This window comes from Protopterus annectens, chromosome 3.part1 (assembly GCF_019279795.1).
Source record: "Protopterus annectens isolate FY-2018-M chromosome 3.part1, PAN1.0, whole genome shotgun sequence".
NCBI classification, from domain to species: Eukaryota; Metazoa; Chordata; order Ceratodontiformes; family Protopteridae; genus Protopterus; species Protopterus annectens.
In genome coordinates, this window is record NC_056732.1 from 1,507,967,683 (window position 1) to 1,507,993,342 (window position 25,660).

The window sequence follows — 25,660 nt, forward strand, 5'->3', positions numbered from 1 at the left end:
TGTTTTGTTTGTACCAGGCATTTTAGAGATTTTATTAGTGGGGATATGTTTTAGAAATGCCTCAAAAAGTGAGAAATATTTAAGTCTGGTTTTCTTTGTACCAGGCTTGTTAAAGATATTTTTTAAGGGGGGATACATTTTAGGATTCGTGCATGAGAAAAGGTTGTACTTTCTGTAGTTGTATTTTAATTGACACTGATACTTTGTGGCTTATTTTCTGCTGTTTACTTCAATATTTCTGTCTGTTCTTTTGTTTATTCCAAATGAAGCATATGAATGCTGTTTTACAAATTTTATTTATTTTAATTTTAATTATTCATTATAATCATATGATTTATAGATTGAGTAGGCCTTGAGTAACTGAAACCTGCATTTAAAGTCTGGGAGATGGATTGGATTCTGGGAGGAGAGGGTCAGACAGTGGATGGCTGTGGGTGGCTTTGCCTAACCCTACAGGAAGGATATGGTTTCAGCCCAATGCATGGTGGTCATTTGATAGAGACCTGGTAGAATAGCAGCAGCAGGAGCAGAGGACCGAGGACAATGCTACACCAAGGGCTACCCTGGCGTCCCCACTGGCCAACTTTTGCATAGAAGTCTGGTCTCATTTCCTGGGTCCCCTTCTTACCACCACTGAAAGATGGTTCCGGCATACACCATGACTATTGAAAAGCATGCATCCATAGAGTGTAAATCAACACTTTTTCTTGTAACTTCGGGATAGAAATTTTAGTGACCATGAAAAATTAAATGTCACCAGTTTTGAAAATGTCTTTTAGTACAGGGATAAACTTAAAAAATGTTCTTTTAGCTCTTAGAGATACTGCAGCATACTATATTGTGAAAACCTATACTGGACAAAAACATTATCAGGGCCTCTTCAGGCTCTTCAGCTGTCATACCCACACTGTTTTTGTAACCCCATTCTGCGTGTTTGCATATCAACATAATGCCATTTCTTAAACCCATGACTCTTCCTTTGTGTACTTTCATGCTTCTAATTTTTCTCTTAGTAGCTCTCTCTCTCTACAGCAATCTGCCAATCTCACTCTCTGTCTCTCTGTTGCATAATTTACCTCATCTCTACTGATTGATTACCTGAGCCTGTAATCTTGCGGGTTGATTGCCACATTCCCAGTTTGCATACAGTACATGTCTGTGCAAGTCACTTGTAGAAGGTCAGTCTTCTGAGACATTCATGCCTGGTGGGGCCTACCTAGTTTACCAAGTAAAGTAAATTTTAAAATGTAAATGCCATGTTAATGGAATGAGAGTCAGTGCCCTGCCTTGCAGACTACATTATCTTTTGTTAGCCTGCCAGTGCCTCGTTAACAAGGTGTTCTTGATGGTGATCACATCAATGCTTCTTAGAGACAGCTGCAGGCCACACAAATGTTACGTTTCAGGCAGTGACTTCAGAAAGATGCACTTGTAGTTAGGCGTGATGAGAGAAGGGCCAGAAGCAAATACATCAACTGCTAGACGGAGATTTTTTTTTTTATTTTGACAGATCATAGCATAGAACATTTACAGTGACCAAAATCTGAATGAAATGTTTTGCATTGTTTTCATTTGTGCTTGTCTGAATCCTTTTTGTCAGCCACCAAGATCTGTAGACACTGCTGTTTATAGGTAACATGCTTTGAAAAAGCAAGGCTTAAATAAAAATGTTTGAGAATGAAGGTGAACCTTACTGCACAGTTGCAGAAGGCGACTTGTGGTCAGTGTGATAGGGATAAATGAAGTCTGTGTGATCATATCCTTCATTAATCAGGTGCAGCTGGAGTATTGTGATTTGTAAGATTAAAGAATGTTTCACTGATGTTTCACATTTCATTTCCACTGATGCTGAAACTGAACACAGCTTTCCTCTTGCACAGTATAAAATGTGCAGTAAGTCTGCACTGACTGGCTGAACTTACATTATTATTTTTATAACAGTCTGTAAAAAGAATAGGTATTATGTAATATGTAAGTCTTTTTGAGTAGTTTCAGAGCATTGCATCCCCTGGAGTTTGAGTCTGGATTTCTGGACTGACACAACAGACTAGTTTGTTATCATTGTAGTGACTGAAAATCTCATGATAATGGCTAATACTAAACTCTTGGAAGATTTTATCATTAAAACCACTCCTTTGTCATTTATGGCTCAGAAATTCCTCTGCAATCACATCCTGAAGTGGAAAAGTAGTGTACAAAATGTCAAGGAGGAAGTTATAGGAGTGATCAGATTTGCTGAAGCTCTGCTGCAGTGGGGTTGGGTGTCTGTAACCTAAGTCTTCCTTTTCTGTTGCAGTGCTGTCCTTGGAGTTGGATTATGACGTCTGTGGTAACTTTCAGGCAGTAAAACACAAAGGTAAGCACATTCTTTCCCCTTTTCCTTCTTTTCACAGTTCATTTTGTGTGTGTGTGTGTGTGTGGGGGGGGGGGGGGGGGGGGGCTATCAAGCTAGATACACCTGTCAATGCACTTCTAAAAAGATGTTTCAGCTTATTTCTTGCATTTACATTCTAAATATGCAATTGGCTTAACCTTCTGCATAACGGATTCAGTTATAGCATTCCTCTGGATTTAGCTAGACAACAAAAATGCTTCAGTCTGGCTGAAGGCCCAGTGGCACTGTTGGTGATGTACCTGGAATGGTAAATACCATGCTTTTTATGTTACTAAACAACAGAGAAATGGGCATGCTTTAGATTGAAGACTGCTATATTTATTTGCTGTAGTGTACATAAGGAATTGTTGCAAAGTATTATTTTAATGAGAAGTATGTTTGTGTGTCTTAGATAAAAAAATGTAATGACTTTATAAAGCAGAACTGGTTCTTGAGTGCTAAGGTTACACTGCACATCTTCTCTTTTACAGAACTGATGTTCTGCTGTAGCTTTACTGCTCTGTAGGTTACAGCTACTCTTGCATGTGCGATATGTGTGTGTTTGGAGAAGGGATGTATGTTAACTGGCATGTATGTGAAGAAGTAGTGCTGTATTTCTGGTGCTGAACATACCCGTCATTATACTGTATAGAGGCAAAAGGTATTTGCATGCCATTGATATCAGAGGCAGATGGGTGGCAGAAATTGGTGATGGGGTGCAGAAACGGATCAGTGTTGTATGTCTGGCCTTATATTAAAATGATGTGAAACTGCACGTAGTGTGTTCTAATGTCATGAGTGGCTGTATTATAACAATGTAAATGAACTTTGAAGCCAGGGTAAAAGGGTATGGCAGTAATACTGTGGCATTCATATACCTGCTTAGACATTAGTTTCTTTTTTGGACTGTGCTGTACTGACTTGTATATGCTGTTACTAAATTGTTCCACCTGTATTATCAGTTCTCAGCCTGTTCCTTGTCACGTTGAAGTTTGGGAACACCACTGTGAAAAAAATCTTATTTTAATGCTGGTTTCATATCATAACTTTCATGTGATTTTCTTTTTCCTGAACATTTGGACATGTAAAGCTAGCAACATGATTTTTCCCTCCGGATAAATAATTATGTACCACTGTTACTACGGTTTCTACATCTCATGAGGTCCACTGCCTCGACAAATACTGTTAGCTTCCGTTACTGTATGATACGATCTTACATTGGTCTGTGTAATATCAATAACCTACTTTGGTTAATATATTTTGAGACACATATGAGCTTTGACAGCTTTTATATTGCTTGCTCTGCATGAAAGTTGCTGTATATGCAAAGTTGTGTCACTTTTCTGTATGCACCACCACTCGCTATCTCACCAATAAAAATGTGCCTGTACTTATTGAGACTATGCAGTTAGCCAATTAATGCATGTATAAATATAGATAAGTTAATGAGTGACACTGTATGGGTCTGTGTTTGATTTCTTACAGGATTCTGTTCCGTAACTTTAAGCAAGTTATTCAGTCAGACCAAACCCAAAAGGCCTTCAGTAGGTATTGAACTTAGTGGGAGTTAAGTGTACCTGGTGAACAAAGAGTAACAAAGTAATGAATTAAGTATAAAAGTTGGTGCTGCTCATCTTCTTTTGTAGTTAAATGACGCCAGAAAGTCATTGCTTGCAGGTAAATTACACCAAAACGTCTCTGTACATTAGCACTGAGTTCAACTTAAAGGTCACATTGGAAATGCGTGTTGAAGAAATGCGTTGTATGTCTGAGGATGCCTAACTAGGAAACAGGCACAGCATTATGTGTATGGTTGACAGGCCTGATAATGAAGTGATAATTAGTAAGAAATGTTATCTGTTAATTACAGTATTAACTTGTTTGCTGCAGTGGCGAGTAAGGAATGCTGTCATACCTTGTTCAGGAATACGTAGTATTAAAATATGGTTGTGTGCTACTTTAGAAACTGGTGGTGAAATATTATGTACCTGCAGGTGGGTGGCAGGTGGTAAAGTATGATAGATTGTGGTAGGGAGCAACACTGCATATTTGCAGTAGTTTATTTTGCCATAGTGAAATGGTACAGAAATTAGTGATAGTGCTGAATATTTGCAGAAGCAGTAGATACTAAGTGTTGTGATGCTGTTATATGTAGATGCTTATATGTCCTGTCCAAATGTTCAGTTACTTGTAGTCACCACAGATTTCTGGTCAGCACTAAAGGTAAAAAAAGGTCAGAGCAGAATTGAACTTCTGTAACGCTTAACTAAAAGTTGCCTTATTTTCCATACACATATAAGGGTGTTGTGGCACATTGTAACAAGACACTTGGTTGGCTTATATCATAGTTCTTAATTGCCATTGCTTTCTGTGGTTGACATCAGTTTTGCTTTGGATTTTGTTTTGCTCCCCTAAGCAGATGCAGTTTTCAAAGAGAATGAAACTATTGTTTAAAAAGTGTGCCAGTCTTGAGGATTATACTTGATTTTTTGAGTTAAGTTGTTAAGGACTAAATCTTATTCTGCAGTGAGAGCTTTTAGTTTGTGAATTTATAGCTGTTTTTCCTCATTCTAGCTGTTAGTTTATATCTGATATCAGCATTTCAGTATAAAAAAAATGTTTTTATCTTTTTGGTTCAGATTTAGAATCTGTCTGTATTAACTCCACCTGCTGGGGTGACAGATTTGTAACCCAGCACATTGTCCGTCTTTGGAATAAAGTCTTTCTGCACGTCAAAAGTAGACTTGATGATTGGATGAAGACCATAAATGAATGCCTAGAGTATGTGAAATAATCTCACCATGTGAACTAATGTACTGTCAATACCAGGTTGTGTTGTGACTAAGCTTACTGATGATTCTTTGGCTGTAATAAGCTTTGTATGGACCTAAGTACTTCTGTGATGGCTTGGTGGTTAACTACTGTGACTGTAGTGTATAGAGTCCTGGGTTCAAGACCTGCAAGGCTGTTTATTTTTCCAGCTATACTCTGTGGCATATCGTGTACTCAGAGTTGATCTCTGCTTAACATACAAGGCCATGTCAAACCCTGAGCTGCTGGACATGCTCCACTTAAAGAAATCCCAATCCCTCAGAGGCACACGCTCCAGGGATCTAAACCTTGTCATCACAATGAACAAAACATGCTGGAGGGATAGGTTCTTGACCCAGAGACTCCCCGTACTCTGGAACAGACTGCCCGTACATGTCAAGCAGAGCGCCTCATTGGCCCTCTTCAAAAGGAACCTTGATGATTGGATGGCAGATAGGAAATTCACCCTGGGGATCATGTCAGTTGCCCTGCTAGACAGGGGTCCAGAGAAGTAAGTATTGTGTGAAGAAATATCCAGGGAATTGTTATGGCTAGGCTTGCATAGGCCCTAGGGCCGATAGCCTAGTACCAGCCTATGAACCTAAGAATATGTGAACCTATTTTTGTTCCGCATTAATGTGTAAGACTCACCATGGACTCACACATGAGACCAGGCACACAAGTTTGTGTTCAGTAGCACATCTTTCACTAGTTATACTTAGAGCATCTGAATATTATGTAGATCACAAAATTCAGGTTTGCATATTGTCATCTTTCCATAGTTCTTCTCTTTTTAAAGCAGATAAATTAAAGCAATTGAGGTTTTATATGTAAATGACATTGGTAGGATGGCCTGTGTTGGGATATACATTATTAGCATATAAAAAGTAGGTGTGTTTTTGTATGAATAATTTGATAGGTTCAATCCTGATTCAAAGCGGGCATTTAAACTGTTTTTACGTGGTTGTCTTTATCTGAGGATGTCCTTTATGTAACAGGACAAAAATGCTTATTCTTTTTTTGTGTGTGTTTCATTGTGAATTTAATCGTTTTTTAACTTGTCATTAAAACTTGGACCTCTTCACCTTCAGTCTATGGTTTGTGGCAAGTTTTTTGTTTTATTAATTTAAAGGCAAACACTAACGAATCGTAGTTGACATGACACTAGTTCGTACTTTGAGGTGTCTTCCACAGTGGATTTAATTTTGTGTCCCTTTTTGAGGGATATTTCCTTAGGCTGGTTATTTTCTTGATCTTGAGCTCCCACTCTGTTTTGTTTACCTTTTTTCACGGGGGTGATCTCCTCATGCAAGAAACTGTGTATTTTATTCCTGGGTGTAAGTGCTGATTCCTGTGAATAACAGATGTCGTTCCACAGGAATATGGAGCACATCCAACCTCTAGGAATTTAAAATCTAAGAAATCTATACTCTGCAAGTTTTCCTTCAGTCGTTAAATCACCTGTATTTTTTGAACAGATGAAGAACTTAAAAGTTAAGGGATGTAAAAGTGCCAGGCTTCCCCTTAGTTACTAGAATATAGACTGTGAGAAGTAAGCAGCCTGCATTAATGCTTTCAGATGGTGATAGAGGGGGACCACAGCAGGAACTAATTGGAGGCAATGAAAAAGGCAGAGAGGAGTTAAGTAAAGGATTATGAGTCCAAACTTTAACCAGTATCTTCTTTGTACTAAGCCCACTAACCATTACAGACTTTGAAGTCTTGCATATGATAATATTTTTTGGGTGGGGGGGGGTCATCATTTTAATGTTTCTTTGTGGACAAACAAAAATATAACTCGAACTCAGTCCCAGTAAAACCAAGAACAAAACAGCAAAAAAGGCACCACGTAAATTGAATAAACTCTTCCAATTAGGCTTCCGAAAAAACTCTTCAAGATGTAGTAAAATTCTTTATTGAAACACAACCAGCGGACTGCACGAAACAAACAGATGTATCAATCAAGCGCTTTCACCTGCACCTATGTCAGGCTTTCTCAAGATAAACCACAAGAGTTAGGGATGCGTTTATATCACACCCTCAATTCAAAAATAGTAAATTAAGAAACAATTAGTGACTCATAATTGGTGAGTCTGATTTAAAGTGCTACGTGCTTACAAGAATCTTTCCTTTCTTAGAATATACAAACTACTGTTCAATGTCAGAAAACAACTCTTCAAATAATGAAATGCATTAAAATGCACGTTACAACCTGGCACCACTTCGTTCTGTTAAGCAAACCTTGTGTTTATAAAATACATTTATTAACAAAGTAAATCTTCGAATTACTAAAAAGTAAAAAAATATACAATCGAAGTTTAGGTATTTCAGTTGTTGGATAGCTCATATTTAGTGAGTCTTATTTAAAATGCTGCGTGCCTACAAGAATCTTTCCTTTCTTACAATATACAACTGCTATTCAGCATCAATAACACCAACGTTTACATAATGAAGTGCATTAAAGTGAACATTGCAACCTGGCATTACTTCGTTCTGTTAAAAAACCTTTATAATTATAAAATGCATTCATTAACAAAATGAATCTCTGAGTTGCCGAAAGATAAAAAGTACAAAAGATAGACTCGAAGTTTAAACATTTCAGTTGCTGAATAGCTACTGCTGCAGAATATCATGATTTAACTAAGTCTTTTAGATATGTGATTCCATTATGAGTCCTTTCAACTTTCAGTATGTTAATGAACAATAAAGTGCTAAGAATACTCGTGTAGCTTAAGTATAAAGTGATTAAAGTAATATAACTCTAAAATTTTTCTTTTTTTCTCTTTTTCAAAAGTGTAGTTTCTGACTTTTTACGTAGCATGCCTAAACTTGATAATGTATCAATTTACAAATAATGAAAAATAATAAAAAGCTGTGGATGTTAAACATCGAGATTTTTCTGTAAAACCACAATACAAACAAAAATGAATTACTATTGAATCTAAAAAATGAATAACTGTAGAAATAATTAATTAAAAAATAATTAATTAAACAACTTGCAATTCATAATGAATAATGTAATAATAATGTCCTTATAACAATTCATGTTACATTTATATCACGTCACTTGTGAAAGTTGAAAATGGTTAAAAAATGTGCTAGACAGCGCCTAAATGATTAAAAATTGAATATTGTATTATCATAGTGATGAATAATAATTAAATTATGGTGTTAAAATGTAACAATTGAGACTAACAAACCTAAAAAACTTCTATATGGGAAAAATTAAACATATAAAATGGGTAATAAAAAATTAAAAAATGTGCAACATTGTTGTAATATACATATGTAAAAGTGATAAAATGTAAATATAAATAAATGTCTAAAAAAATAAAAAAAAATTTGTGATAAAATAATGTATATATATTCAATACATTTAAAAGTCAAGAAATTTATACATAAACTGATCAACCCTTTTGTGGTGTAGACAAACTTCTAAAAAAAAAATGTGTGTCTATATAGAAAATAAGGGGAGTTGGGGATAAAAATGTATATTTCTACTGTGTAAAACAGACAAAGTTAAAGTTTTGCCCGTCTTAATTTCAACAAACTAGTGATGCTAATGGCTTCATTTAGACCCGGAGGTCGTGATGCATTTAATCTTAACTGCCAATTAAGTTCTTTAAAATCAGTTGTTGTTTCCCAATCTCCACCTCTGGGGTTCAATGGTACCTGCTCTATTACCATAAATTTTAAAGTCATCTTAGGGCAAACTGTTAAGTGCTTATAAAATGCGTTCATATCTTTCTTTCTCCATATGTCGTAGAGGTGCTCGTAAATCCTCTTACGTAATGTCCTCTCTGATTTACCTATATAAAAACTCTCACATTCTTGACATACTCCTAAATAAATTATGCCCTTAGATGCACAATTGCAGTACCCCTTAGATTTCACATTGAATTTTCTTGACTTAATATAATAGGTGTTAGTGTTCATAATGTATGGACACTGCTTGCAAGAGTTGCATTTGTGGGTACCTGATAAACAACCTTTATTGTTAATTACTGATGGTATGTGTCTTTCAAACATGTTCTTAAGGTTAATATTCCTTGCATTAACAAATAAAGGTTGTTTAGGCAGCCATTTATTAGTGTCTTCATTTAATGTTAGAATAGGCCAGTATTTATGTACTGAATTTTTTATTTTGTAAGCATCATTATTGAAGGTACAACTAAATGCAGTTTGAAAATTGAGGGTGTCCATACCTTTATCCAAAAAAGTACTGTGATTTAATACTTCGTCAGTTGTCATGCCTAGCAAAGGAAAATATAAATCCGCTCTTCTTAAAAGAACCTCTTGGTGCATTGCCTCTATTAAGGGTTTGGGGTAACCTCTCTCTAAAAATAATTTAGTTAATGTTTTAACTTCCTTATCAAACATTTCATCAGTGTTGCACATTCTAGAAGCTCTAATGAGCTGACCCTTTAAAATTCCTTTCTTTTGGGAAAACGGGTGGCCACTACTAAAATGTAAATATGCGTTGGAAAAGGTAGTTTTTCTAAACACTGAAGACTCAAACATTTGTAACTCAACATTCTTAGCAAGTAGTACATCTAAATAATTCATAACACTTTCACTAATTTTGGATGTAAATTTCAAAAAGTGTGTGGTGTCATTAATATAATGTATAAATGCTTGGAGACTCTCTCTACTACCCTTCCAAAATATGCACACATCGTCAAGGTATCTTTGATAATGCAAAATGTTGTCTTTCCAGGGTGATGTAAAAATAAATTCTTTTTCCCAATGAAATAGGACGATGTTTGCATATGCAGAAGCGCATGGAGAACCCATGGCCACCCCTTTACTTTGTTTAAAAAATTCCCCATTGAAGTAAATAAAATTGTTAATTAAAATGATGTCCATAAAATCTGTTAATAAATTAATCATATTATTGCTTAAATCTGAAAATTTTGTTAAAATGTCATTAAACCATTGTAGACCAATATCGTGTGGAATGCTAGGAAATAACTCTATTACATCTATGGTAACCATAGAATCAGTAGCTTCAAAATACTCTTTTTTAATATTCTTCAGGAATTCCCAAGAGTCTTTACAGATATGCTTGAACGATGCTACAATTTTCTTAAGTGAAATATCAACAAACTTGCCCAAAGGTTCTGTTATACTGCCAGCCCCTGCAACAATGGGTCTAAACTTTAACGGCTGTAGTCCTTTGTGGACCTTGGGAATTCCGAAAATAACTGAAGTGAGGGGTTTGTTCACTAATAAAAAGTTAAATAGTTTTTCATTAATTACCCCTTGTAATAAATGGTCTTGTAGTAAGAATTTTATCCTAGCATATGCTATGTTCACTTCATTTAAAGAAAGGATGCTGTACTGTTCTGTGTCCTGTAATATATTGTGTATTTTTTCTTTGTATTCATTCTTGTACATCAAGACCACCCCACCCCCTTTGTCCGGTTTCATAACACGTATCTGGTCCTTTCTAAGTTGTTCTATAAGAGAACAACAACTCTGAGTTAAATTCTGTGGTCTTTTAGTCTTTTAAGGCTTCCCCTTAGTTACTAGAATATAGACTGTGAGAAGTAAGCAGCCTGCATTAATGCTTTCAGATGGTGATAGAGGGGGACCACAGCAGGAACTAATTGGAGGCAATGAAAAAGGCAGAGAGGAGTTAAGTAAAGGATTATGAGTCCAAACTTTAACCAGTATCTTCTTTGTACTAAGCCCACTAACCATTACAGACTTTGAAGTCTTGCATATGATAATATTTTTTGGGTGGGGGGGTCGTCATTTTAATGTTTCTTTGTGGACATCCTTGAGCATAATCAGAGAGACACCCACCATGAGTGGGTGCCAATTACTTAACTTGTGCTTGTAGTTACTAGGCTGCCTTACGCAGAGTGTTTTCTTCAGTCCTTAATATGTCTCCCAAGGTTTCATTTGTACCTGGAGAGTTCACTTATTTGCTTTTCTTCAATATGTGGTCAACTTGCAGGTAAAGATTAAACAGGCATTGCAAGCCCTGTTACACCACTGACCATCTCTTGTCCTGTCTGCTGAATTAGTTCTTTGCAGGCCATTTAGCATATACTGGGTAATGAGGGATCAGTCTATCCAGCAATGCTTCTTGATGTCTGTTGTTGTTAAGGCCTCATATATTTTGGTGAAATAGGGAGAAACTGAGTACCAAAAGAAACCCACATAGACAGGGTGAGAGTATGCAAAGCTCCTCACAGACAGTGAATGAAGGTTATGACTGAATTGTGAAGCTTGAAACTTTAAGACTAAAACATAACAACTGCTTTGCTGTTAATGTTTTTTCTACATGAATACCTGCCAGGAATAGCTTAAGGAGTAGTAAAATAGAAGGGTTTAAATTATATATATAAGATGGGGATATACACCCCAACCCAGGCCCAGTTAACAACCTTGATCCCACAACCTCAAAATTAGCTTCAAAATCTTCCTGCACTCTCCTTATGTTTCATCTTAATCTAAGAAGTATAAATAACAAGGTTCAGAATCTACATGCTATATTAGCCATGCATCTCCCAGACATTATGTGCCTAACTGAAACCTGGCTTAAACCATCCACAAAGGATGAAGAGATACTCCCACCTGGGTATAATATGCTGAGGGTTGATCGGATAAAAAAAAAGGGTGGTGGAATAGCTGTAATGTTTAGAAATACTCTGAATATTATTTTGAACCCATTACAACCTCCCAAGGTCTCTAATATGGAGCTAATTGCCCTATAAATATGCCTAAATAAACACAAGACCATTAATCTCATTGTAGTTTACATTCCTCCTGGGAAAAACTTAGAAACCTTGGAAATAACCCTGAGTTGGTTAGCCGTGAACTACCCCCAAGAGACCATCATACTGGGAGACGTCAACATAGACTGGTCACAATTCTCTGACCAGACAAATCCCCTACCCATTAACCTATATGGCTATTCCCAAAACATTACGTCTCCCACAAGAATTGGAAACACTAAGCAAAAAGAAAGCACCATCGACTGGATTCTTACCAATAAAGATACACATAACTATACCACAGGTACCCTCCCCAGTGATCTTAGCGACCACCTTGTCACTTTTATAATGAAACATAAAATGGTGATCTCAAGACCTCCTATATATAGACTTGTTAGAAATAAGAATACATTTCTTCCAGCACTTTTCCTAGATGAACTCAAATCCTGTAACTGGTCCATGCTAAAGACACTTCCCCTAGATGAGAGTGTGGGTTACTTCAACGACACATTTCTAAAAATACTGGACTCCCATGCACCTAACCGCCTTGTAAGATCAAAGATCCGCATAGCACCATGGCTAACTAAGGAAACTAAATCAAAAATTAAGCTGAGAGACCAAGCATGGGACAAGTGGCGATCCACGAAAGCGCCCATAGATCACATTAAATTTCAGCAGCTAAGAAATTCTACAAAGTCAGATATCACCCAAGATAAAAAGAACTATTACTGTCACCTCCAGGACAAACATCAGAATATCCCAAAAAAGTTTTGGGCAGGTTTTAACAACCTCCTTTACTCTGGGAAACCTTCTACTCCTACCCCCGCTAAACTTACTGGAAAAGATCCTGAAGAAATAGCTAATATGTTTAACTCATTTTTTACTGTGACCATCCAGTCCCTAGCCAGTAAGTTACCTTCCTCTACATCTTCCACAACCACTCCTACCCCCTCCATAACCAATGCTATTGGTAAATCTCCACCTGCCTTTAGCCTTCATCCAATATCCACCTCCTACATTAGCACCCTACTGAAGAAACTTAAATCATCCAGCTTATCGGCCGATCGACTCCCAGCTGAATACTTACAAATAGCATCAGATGTTATAGCCTACCCTATCTCTATCCTGATAAATAGAAGTATAACAGAGTCTAAAATCCCCTCTCTGTGGAAAATATCATATGTCATCCCACTTCACAAGGGTGGCTCCTCCACGGAAATATCAAACTTCAGACCTATAGCAATAATGTCCCCAATAGCAAAAATAATGGAAAGGTGTGTTCACAAGCAACTCCTGCACTATCTTACTCTAAATAATCTTTTGTCCAACACTCAACATGGCTTTCGCCCCCATCACAGTACAACTACCGCCCTCCTCTCCTTTGTTGACTCAGTCAACTGCAACCGTAATAACAAACTAATTACCTCTGCTCTCTTTCTGGTCCTGTCAAAAGCCTTTGACATGGTTAATCACCAACTACTGCTCCACACCCTTGAAACCCTTCACCTTGACTACTCAGCCCTAGGCTGGTTTGATGCTTACCTTTCTGGTAGACAACAAGCCGTCCAGTGGCAAAGCAAGCTATCTCATTTACTACCTAACACCGTAGGAGTTCCCCAAGGCTCTATACTTGGTCCCCTTCTTTTCTCTGTATTCATAAACGATCTCTATTCAGTCATCCCGAAAGCAACCTACATTCAATATGCAGATGACTCCACACTGATCTGCTCTGATGCCTCCCTCCATAATCTCCAAGTAGTTACCCAAAACTGCTTTGCTGCAGTTGAAACATGGTTCATAGAGAGGAAACTTATCCTGAATCCAACAAAAACCAAGTTACTACTAATTTTCCCCACCTCAGCCACTTCCTTAGGACAACACCCTCCACTTACTAATAATATGACCTTCCATGTTCAGTCCACTAATGGTACCATCATAGAGCCTGTCACAAATGCTAAACTACTAGGCGTCACTATCTAGCAGCCACATCAAAGGAACTACTGGATGACACTGCTCTCCTCCATATGGAGAACATCGATATCTGTGCAGTGACAGAAACCTGGTTCAAGGCTCCAGAGAGCACTCCAGCACTACCAGGTTATACCTCATATCATGCTTTTCGGCCCCCAAACCCAGTCAAACTATAAAAACTGTAAACAAGAAACTAGGTTCCATGTATAGAATTAAAAACTTTCTAACTCCCAATACCAAACTAACCATTGCACGTACACACCTTCTCTCCACCCTACTGTATGCCTCCCCGGTATTCTCCTTCCTCAATAAAACTGAGCTCAATAAACTCTCTATGACTTATAACCATATTGCCAAATTCGTAACAGGAGAACCGTACCATACTCATCACTGCCTAAACCTAAAAAAACTTGCCTGGTTAGAACTTCCCAATCTTCTTAAACTTAATCAACTTACTGAAGCATTTAAAATAATCAATGAACCACATAAAACCCCCTCAATGAACAAACTTTTAACCCCCTATTCTAATCTCAGCTGCCTCCGATCTTCAAATAGTGCACATGTACAAACTATAAAATCTAATAACTTAGGTGGGGATGCTCTTTACGCTAATTCCATAGGAAAACTATGGAACTCCCTTCCTAATAACCTAAGACTAACTACCTCCCTTAGCCAGTTCAAAAGTAACCTTAAATCATTCCTAAAAGCTCACTGGCTATGTCCCTGTACTAAACCCGACTAGTCCTAAAAATCCCTATACCCTCTATGTTATTTCCCAATGCCATCTCTCTCCTCTCTTATTCCACTACTGCCCTGCTATACTATGTTATATGATCTCTAGTTCATTGCAACACCCTTCTACTCATTAATCACTATGAGCATGTTATGAGATAAATCTTTACCCTTCTCCTCGGGGCCTATAATTTAATCTTTAATATTGTCTAGTGAACCCATGTCTTCACTTATCCACATATTACATGAATTACTCAAATTATAGCTAAATTTTAAATTGATGTCTCTTCCTACTATGTTATCCAGAATTTTTATTATGTAATGCAAACCAAAGTCTTGTTTCTATTTATGTGGAGGTTTTTCTCCCTGAACTTTTTTGCAACTGATATGTTTAAGCTGTGGCTCACCTTACCATGTAATTATGAAATTATTGAAATGTAACTCAAAGTCTTGTTTTTTTACTGTGGAGCTTTTCTCCCCGGGTCTCTGCTGAAAATGGATATGTATCCAGTTGGACTAACCCGGTAAACAAATGTAAAATAAATAAAATAAAAATAAATAAATAAAATAAATAAAAATATATAACTTTTATATTAAACCTATTCTAGCATTTTGTGAAATTCTTAGCAAGTCACCTTCTTACTACTGTTTTTAAGTTGCTTTTGGAAACAGATATGCCCTGCTAAGCTGTCTTTACATATTTATCAAAGAATAAAACAAAATAGGTTCATCCATGAATTCTAGACTAACTGCTATGAAGGGCCATTTTAAGCCTAGCTAATATCCTGAGATCAGAATCATACCCCATTTCTTGTGTCTGTAAGGGGAACATTTTAAACATTATTCCAAACCACCCTCAGTAATGTAGCTAATTAATTTGAACGGGGCACAGATATATATGCATACTCTAGTACGATATGTTGTTAGAGTGGAAAGAGTAGCACTTCATGTAAAAGGGTGTTTTTTTTTTTTTTATACTGACATACTCATGGCATAAATGGTTGGGTTGATACCATGTTTTACTTTTAGTAATGCAGCACTCATGCATTTTGAGTCTGCACAACCTTTCAGTGGATACAGAGCTACTTTATACACGAGTCATTGCTAGCAGCCACATCAAAGGAACTACTGGATGACACTGCTCTTCTCAGTATGGAGAACATCGATATCTGTGCAGTGACAGAAACCTGGTTCAAGGCTCCAGAGAGCACTCCAGCACTACCAGGTTATACCTCATATCATGCTTTTCGGACCCCAAACCCGGACCGAACCACAAAAGGAAGAGGAGTTTCCATATTTATCAAGGATATCCACACCTCCAGGTTAGTGGCATTGCACGAAGTATCGGAGATCATCCATGTGCAACTAACAGTGGGCAAGACTGCTTTTCAGTTTATAGCATCCTACAGACCAGGAATCCCACTCGGCTTTCCTGAAAACATTGGAGAACATGAAGATCTCTCCGAACACCATTATATTGGGCGACTTCAACTACCCAAACATAGACTGGGAGCACTACTCAAGCCCCAGCACCTTAGCCCAAAGGTTCCTGGAAATTATAAACTCAAATGCTATGGAACAATTAGTCACCACTCCCACAAGAGGGGATAACATACTAGACCTGATCATTACCAACATGGGTACTCTATGCTCCATACCAGAAGTATATCCCTCATTGGTAGGATCAGACCATAAATTAATTTCACTGGATATCCACATCCCGACCCCACCCCCAACCAGAAAACCACAGTGAAAAACTTCTCAAAAGCGAACTTCTCACTTCTCAAAACTGAAGTGGAATCCTTCAAGGCCCCAGGGCCAGTGGAAACTATGGCCCAAACGGCAGAATCCTATATAAACGCATTCTACGGACATCTCCAGGAATGCATGGATCATGCTATCCCAAACAAAACCAAGACCCAATCATCCAAAGGCAGGTGTCCAGTCTGGTGGACCCCAGCCATAAATAAACTGGACAACAGAAGGAGGAAGCTACTACATGATAGAGCAAAATCCCTAATAGGGAAGGCAGTACTAGCAAAAAATTACGATCCCTCATAAAATCCTCCAAGGCCAGCTTCAAGAAAAAAATTGCACAGGACATTAAAGACAATCATAAGGCTTTTTTCAGTTATGTTAGGAACCTGGGATGCAACTCCCAGACTTGTTCTGAGTTGATCTGAGTTGATTCTAAATGACAAAAAATACACTGAACCCACAGACATCGCCAATATCCTGGCAGACAGGTTCAGTGCAAACCCCCCCCCCAAAAGAGCAAGTATCTATCCCGACAGAGGGCTGCCTCCCAAACATCTCTGATACTTAGGTGAAGGCTGCCCTCTCCAAAGCAAAAAAACACTGCTTCCATGGGACCAGATGGTGTCCCGGGTTGCTTCCTACATGAACTCCAAGAAGAACTAATCCCTCAAATAAAACAGCTGTACAATCTCAGCCTCACTACAGGATATGTGCCCACAGAATGGCGTACAGCAACAGTGGTCCCACTCCACAAAGGTGGAGCCTCTACGGACCCTGGAAACTATCGCCCCATAAGCCTGACTAGCCTAGTCTGCAAGGCTATGGAGAGGATCCTCATGGAGCTCATAAACAAAGACATTGGGGACCTACAGACACTAGATCCTACCCAATTTGGCTTCGTCAAGGGCAGATCCTGCCTTTTGAACCTGGTCGACTTCTTTGAAACAGTCACCAAAGCCATAGATGAAGGGAAGGTAGTCCACACAGCCTATCTGGACCTAGCAAAGGCATTTGACACAATACCCCACTCTGGCATCATAGATAAGCTATCCAGCTTAAATATAAACCCCTATGTCACAAGATGGGTCGCAAACTGGCTCAAAGACAGAACCCACAAAGTGAGAGTTGCTGGAGCCATATCAGACTCGAAACCGGTCACAAGTGGCATCCCTCAAGGTTCTGTCCTGGGACCGCTCTTGTTCGGTATATACTTTTCCGAGGTACAGGCCAACGTGGGAGGACTATGGCTCACCAAGTTCGCAGATGACTGCAAACTGGGCGCCATAATCGACTCTTCAGCTGACACAAACATCCTTTAAAAAGGTCTCACAGAGACGGATAACTGGTGCCAGAGCCATGGTCTAAAGCTAAATGCCAAAAAGTGTATAGTCATACCCTTTGGCAAAAACAATGTGCCCACAAATTACCACATAGGCGGTAAATCATTAAGTACAGAGAAAGTAATTAGGGATCTGGGGACCCAGGTTGATAGCAATCTCTCCTTTGACAACCACATTGCCAAAGTGGTTAGAAAGACCTTCTACATAGCCCACCTCATCATGAAAGGATTCACATCTAGATCAAGAGAGGTAATCGTGCCCCTTTATTCATCCCTCATCAGGCCCATCATAGAATACAATGCCCCTTTTGGTATGTACCTTACCCGACACCTGCAGCAATTAGAAAGACCCCAAAAGTACCTCACCAAGAGGATCAAGGGACTCAAGCAGATGCCATATGCTGCTCGGTTAAAAAAACTCCAGCTCTACTCAGTTGCATACCGCCTACTTCGAGGCGATCTATGCCTGACATATAAAGCTATGTCCAATCCAGAATTAATGGACATGCTCCACCTCAGTAAATCTAAATCCCTTAGAGCCACATACTCAAGGGACTTGAACCTCAGCACAGAAATAAATAGAACTTGTTGGAGGGACAGATTCATAACCCAGAGGCTCCCTTCACTCTGGAATAGAATTCCAAATCATGTTAGGCAGAGCACCTCACTGAATCTCTTCAAGAAGAATCTTGATGAGTGGATGGGGGATCGTAGGTTTGTCCCAGGGATTACTTCCGTGTCACTATTAGACAGAGGCACAGTAAACTAAACCTTAAAAAGGGCACAGTATACTCAAATCAAGGGGTGGCGTAAGCCAAACAAAATCGGGCTAGGCTTGTAATTGCCCCAGGGCAGATAGCCTAGTATGAACCTATGAACGTATGATTTATTTATGTAGGTCTATTACATTTTATATATATATATATATATATATATATATATATATATATATATATATATATATGTGTGTGTGTGTGTGTGTGTGGTGTGTCCGTGTGTGTGTATATAAATATATAATATAAATATATATATATATATATATATATATATATATATATATATATATATATATATGTGTGTGTGTGTGTGTGGATTTATGTCAGATGATCGACAAAACCATATGATCGAGTTTCTGAAAACTCGAGCATCAAAAAAAAAAAAAACCCCACAAAAATCTATTTTCTGTCTCATTTATGCAGGAGGCACCCTCATACACCCTGCAAATTATATATGCTAACTCTGAGATCACACTACAGTGAAGAAAAAGGTAAATTTCTTGATCTTCGCTGTATCACGATCTCCATTCAAATGCTTTGAGTTTTCAAAAACTTGATCGTGTGTGTGTGTGTGTGTGTGTGTGTGTGTGTGTGTGTGTGTGTGTGTGTGTTTGTGTGTTGTTGTTGTTGTTGTTGCAGCATTTACTTGTATTACTGTTGACATTATGCCTAGCCATCAGCACCATGGTGATCTTAACTGGTTAAACTAGAATGACCTGTTACTTGCCTAACAAACAAACTGATTAATTACCTCCTATTGTCTATTCAGCTCGCAGGACATATGAGAGGTAAAGACTCAGAGGAGATTTTTACTTTTTGCTCGCATACACTTTAAGTTATAGAAAACTATTTGTGATTACCAAGCTTTAAGTGCATTAATTACAGGTCCTTAATGTTATCAGTGTCAGCATTATAAATGATGAAGTGAATCATAACTTGTATTTCACCACACATGTCGAAGACACGGTTCTGTGATGGCAGTTGCAGAAGCATCCTGTTTTTAGAATAGCAGACCACTGTTATTGACTGTCTCTGAGAGGTAACATCTTTTTACAAGTTAAGCATGTTTTGTTTGTGTGCCTGAAGATGATTGCTGTCTTAGTATTTTTTTTTCCCTAAAGCTAATCCCCGTATGTTTCTACAAACAATTATTTTGCAACACCTACTCCCAATACTTACAGTACGAGACTGAGAGTGTGTGACATTTGTATAGTTTTTTTCTTTAGAATTGCCAGCTTGTGTTTCAGTGTCACTGGGAATGTCATGCCAGTTTTAAAAACATTGGCACTCATCTGTCATATGCTGTCCTCACTACAGGAATCGTAATTCTGTTTCTGAAGGAAGGAGGTACCTCCTTAAACCCCTCCTCCATTGTCACTAATTCTAACAGGAGTCATAATTCTGTTTCTGAGGGAAGGGAGTACCCACTTAACTCCCTTCTCCATTGTCACTAATTGTAACAGGAATCATAATTCTGTTTTTGAAGGAAGGGTACCCCCCTTAACCCCCTTCTCTTTTGTCACTAATTCTAACAGGAATCATAATTCTGTTTTTGAAGGAAGGGTACTCCCCTTAACCCCCTTCTCTTTTGTCACTAATTCTAACAGGAATCGTAATTTTATTTCTAAGGGAAGGTGGTACCCCCTTAACCCCCACCTCCATTGTCATTAATTCTAACAAGAATCGTAATTCTGTTTCTGAGGAAAGGGGGTATAAGCAAAGGCATGGCATTTAGGTCCAAAGATATTGTTCTTTTGTACTCTGCCCTCATAAGACCAATCATTGAGTACGGTGCCCCCTTCAGTATGTACCTATCTTGGCATATGCAATGACTGGAGCACTCAAAGAGGTTCCTCACATGCATTCCTAAATCCCTGACAAATGGGTGTACTGTTAGGAGCATATTATCAATGTAGTCATTTTCATGGGTGGCCATGTTTCTGAAAGCTACAGTTATGGATGTCTTGGCACTGAGTTTTAAACTGTGACTCTGCACCAGTTATTAGTATGTGTCAAGCCTTATTAGAGGGTATTTGTGTCTTGCGGAGGATTTAATTTGCAATCATCTGCGAACTTGGTCAGCCAGAGGACTTTGATATTAGCCTTCACTTCAAAGAAGTAAATTTCAAACAGGAGCGGACCTGACACTGAACCCCGAGACACTCCACTAGTTACTGACTTTTTATGGAGGTAGACTTCCCTATTCTAACTTATTGGGATATGTCTGTGAGCCAACTAGTTGTCCAGTGGGTGATGTGAGGGTCTTTACCTAATTTAGTGAGCTTGTCTACAATGCCTGAGGGGTATTGAGATAAATGCTTTAGCCAGGTCGATGTAGGCATTTTGCCCTTGTCTATTGCTTTGGTGATCTTCTTGAAGAAGTCCAGTAGGTTGAGTAGGCATGAGCTGCCCTTGATAAACCTGCACTGAGTTAGATTTGATGTTTGCAGTTTTCCCAAATCCTCCACAACCACAAACCAGTCAGTGGAGGCACACAGGATACCAGTAATAATGCATCACATGGCTTTACTTATGGATGTGACATTTGCCAAAAGTGACCCCAACAGCAGTATTATCTCATTCTGCTGATACTTCAGGTCTCTATGCAGTTGCCCAGTGCCCTCACATATGATGTGGAGCATACACATTAACCTCATGCTAGTATGTGTAACATTTGTCTGTGCTTGGATCACTAACCTGCTCTCTCCTCTATGGTGGGTATGCCTATGTCAGAGGCTGTGCGCTTATCAAATGCTACGTTTGATGGGGATATAGGAGGAGACTGTGAGTGGCATGTCAGGCTGCAGTGAGGCTATGCATTCACCAGCTGCCTCTGCAGAAGCCTCAGCACCTGCTAATATCCCTGTAGGTCACAAAGACTACTGCTTTGTCATCAAACCATGCTACCTTTAAGTGTCCATCATCATCATCATCCACAGTAGCCTTATTAACATTAGACCTTTGTTGTCCCTTTGTGCTGGACCCTTCATCAGTGGAATCTGTGCATGCATTAAAAATATGATACCATTGTAAGCCCATACACTTACTTTTAGTATCCCACATGACATGCAGGGTGCGACGCATGGGAGACAGTATTTTGGAACATGTAAATTTTTGGAAGAACACTGCACTTGCAGACTGCCCTTGCCTATAAGGCAGGTATGTATGTAGGCGACAGTGCTATTTTTTTCACATCATGCATAAGTAAGTGTTGTACTATGCTGTTAGGGTCATTACCAATGTAGTGCATCCTTTGCTGACACATGCTTAGTAGTTGACAGGCCTGCACTTATATCCAAGTTACTACGTATATGATGGTCTGATGTAAATGCCTGATGAGTGACTCCTAAAACTCTTACACCTTCAATTACCCAGTTTAGTGTTGATGGACCTCCCCATGTAGCGATCCTGTCCATTGTCCACCTCATGAGAGAGCATAGCTGTAGTCCTCCACCATACTGGTTATAGAGACATATTACTGCCTCTCACACATACCTCTCAACCTCTTAGTGCAAGAAGGTTGGGCAAAGCCTAAAGTAACATGGGGACCAAAGACCCACAACTAGGGACAGATTTTAAATATTGCTCCTATAAACTTAGAAATTTACTAGAATAACAGGACTTTTGCTGGTATGCATTTTCTAAAAAATGTGAAGTCTGAAACTTAAATGTACGTCATTATTTATTGACTTCAATCCCCAGTGATTTGCCAGAAAGCTACAAATTTTATGAAGAACAGATCAAAAACATGAGTCACAAATCTGGACATTCTGTGAAAATCTGGACAGTTGAGAGATATGCTTGCACAGCATTCATGTTTCACATTGTTACTCACCCTACAGCAAACATATACAAGTGTGGGGATGGAGCCTATATGGCCAACTGGGAGCAGTGAATTTTGAGAGCTCCATAAACTAGTATAGTAATATAGGAAAATGTTATTATTTTCAAGTTTAAAAATAGATAGACTACTAAACTACATAAATATGTACATAAAATAGTTTTGGTGTAGATATACACAATTTTTTTCTGTCAGGTAACTTGGAGATACATTGAGTCACTGAATTTGAACAACTCAAGGAATTCTCATCCAAATGCTGCTTTGAAAAAAGAATTGCAATTGATGACATCTACCTTACAGGAACTTTCTTTGAAGATGGATGGCTTTAAAAATGACTTAAAAAACCTCAAATTAAATTTTCAAAAACAGACTGACGCTCTTAAAGAACTATTACAGCAACACCATACAAAAATAACAAATATAGAGACTTCTCTAAATGACATTGAAGGGAGACTCAAAGAGGAAAAAATTCCAAAAATAATTTCTGCTTAAACAGAGTTACATGGCTGTTTAACAAAATAGATGACTTAGAAAACAGGGAAAGGAGAAACAACATAAGGATCTTTGGTCTGCCTAAAAACATTGAAGGAGAAGACATTATTTCATTCTTAACCTGGATTCCTGAATTTTTAGACTTGAAAGAGGGGCTTTCATTTGGAATTGAAAGGGTGCATAGAGCACATTTAGAAACCTGATTTCTAAATCAACAAATACTCCACCTAGATCCACAGTTATAAAATGTCTTTCATTACTGTACAAGGAACTAATATTAAAATCTGCCTGGAAAAAATCACCCTTAAAGTACAATCAAAGCCTGATAAGGCTTGACAATGATTATTCTTCCAGAATACTAGAACAAAGGAAAAAAGTCTGGCCAATAATAAAACTGTTGAAACAAAACAACATTAAAGCACAGCTGGCCTTTCCAGCCAAGATAAAAATACTTTTTTTGCCTTGTCTGGAAAGGCTAGGGTCCATATTCTGTTATTATATTTAACTATTACTAATGCCATACAGCCTTCTTTATCTTCATACTTATAAATGATTTCTGGGTTAATAACATTTGTTTTCAATAAACTTGTTACCCCTTTTGTCTTTGTCTTATAAGTGGATTGGGTCAATATCATATATTCTTTAGGATTCCATTTGTAATTGCCATTTGTTTTGAATTGAGTTTATTGAAGGAAGGCAATTTGTGCTTTGTTCAGTTTTAAATATTTCAGTAGATTTGATCTCTTGCTAGGATTGTTTAAGCCATTCCTATTTAAAGATAATAAAGTTAAATCCATCTTAGGTTATTTAGACTATGTATTTTTTGTTTTATTGTGACTATTAAACATTTTCCTCTGACAACTATAAAGTATATTTGTGAGCTTTTAAAGGAAGTTATCAGTTTTATACTTTGAGTGTTTACCAGTAAAGTAATGTTTTGGTCAGGCATACTAAAAATATTTTTGTGAAATAACAAATTTAAATTAATAAATGTTAACAAAACTAAGATCCGCACTAGACATGGAATGAAAATCATTCCCAATCTGATGGATAAACCAGAGTCCATCAGATTATCAGTCATACCTTGACAATCCAGAACATCTGAGCTTCATAAATTGAATTATCATATGGAGAATATTTGTAATAGGAATAAGCAATATTTATATTATTTTGAACAGATATAGTACTATTGTAGATTAGACAGAATTCTAATACAGTATACATGTCTACTTATTGTATAAGCAATAAATATTTACATGAAAGACAGATGACAAGCAATTCAATCACAGTAAAGTAGGATGTGTCATATACAAAACCACAATAAAAGATTATAGCACACAGTTATTTAACATATCCCCCCTTACTGATGAAGTCTTTCAAAACGTATTACTTAATATAAATAGCTGGTAATAACATTTATACCTAATGTTTATAATACAATGTATTTCACTCGATATATCAGAAGTTATATTTCATTGCTTGCCAACATTTAAGTAATCACTATGTTTGTTGCTAACTTACTTAAAGCATCACTTTTTTTATGTGAACATTGATCATGTATAAAAAATTAAAAGCACATTGTCATGTATAAAAAATGACATTGAACATTGTCATGTATAAAAAATTAAAAGCACTACACCCTCACAAACTCCCCTTGAGTACCTTGTTCCCCATTGGCCCTTGTTTTCAATTATAAAGGAATTCCTAATACTATTCTAGCATGTCCAAAGGTCAGTTGTCAATCTCCTTTCCGGTCCAGCTGGTGAATCTGGGAATCTTGAGGCAATGTTACAACTGCCTCATGTACACAGACAACCCTCTCCTCCTCCCAACAAATTCCAACACATGTGAGAGATGCAACCATATAGCCAAACTGGAGGCTAAGCTCTCTCAACTCAGTACTGGCATAACCAGTCAGGAGGAGAAGGAAACCACACTCACTACAATTCCAGTCTCACATAGACCTACCACGACAGCAAACCAAACACATAATCACACAAAAACATACTCGGAGGCTCTAAATAAAGATCTGCCTAAGCAGCAGAGACCTCCAAAGCAAACACCCAAGCAACCGCTACCCCAAAACAAAACACGTGCAACACATATCTCACAAAGCCAGTGTGCCAAACAGTCACAGCCTTTAAGGCTAAACAACACACCTGATACACTTGTAATAGGTGACTCTATTGTCAGGCACACTGATGTCCCGCTCACCAGGCTGAACAAGGAGAAGGTCACAGTGAGCAGCCTGTCGGGCGCTAGGATCCTCCACATAACACAAGCACTCAGGTCACTCCAAGGCAAGTACAAATATGACTCAGTCATTGTCCATGCTGGTGTGAATGACCTGAGACGTACCTCCCTGGACTACATGAAAAGAGACATAGAGGAGCTCTCTGAGCATGTAGCCCAGGCCGGTATGACCCTGACCTTGAGTAGCATCTTACCCTCACCAAGAATGATGCCACAATATGAAGACAAGATGATCAATTTCAACAATTGGCTTAAATATTGGTGTAATTCAAAGGGGATCCAATGCCTGTCAGCCTGGGATGATATGCTCGACAAGCCACGATGCTTCGCTAAGGACAGCTTGCACCTGTCACCCTTGGGCTTTCGGATATTGGCAAAGGCTCTTGCTACCCCCATAGTGCCTTTTTTAGGCAAGGCTCAAAAGACAAACCCACCTCCATAGGTATCACAAGGGATAAGAAACTAAGAGTAATGCTACTCAACGCCAGAAGTCTAAACCTCAAGATGCACGCACTCAAAACTCTCCTTAGCATGGAGAACATCGATATCTGTGCAGTAACAGAAACCTGGTTCAGGGCTCCTGAGAGC

The 25,660-nt window shown here is 38.2% G+C and overlaps 1 protein-coding gene across 3 annotated transcripts in view; it reads left to right on the top strand.

Moving 5' to 3' along the window:
- The window catches only part of SLC4A2 (solute carrier family 4 member 2), a 2,370,566-nt gene that overhangs the window by 416,024 nt on the left and 1,928,882 nt on the right, over positions 1-25,660 (top strand). For all 3 annotated transcript variants that reach the window (XM_044067584.1, XM_044067586.1, XM_044067587.1), the window contains one exon: positions 2,297-2,356. The gene's annotated coding sequence lies outside the window, so the exon portion shown is untranslated. The remainder of the gene's footprint in view (positions 1-2,296; positions 2,357-25,660) is intronic.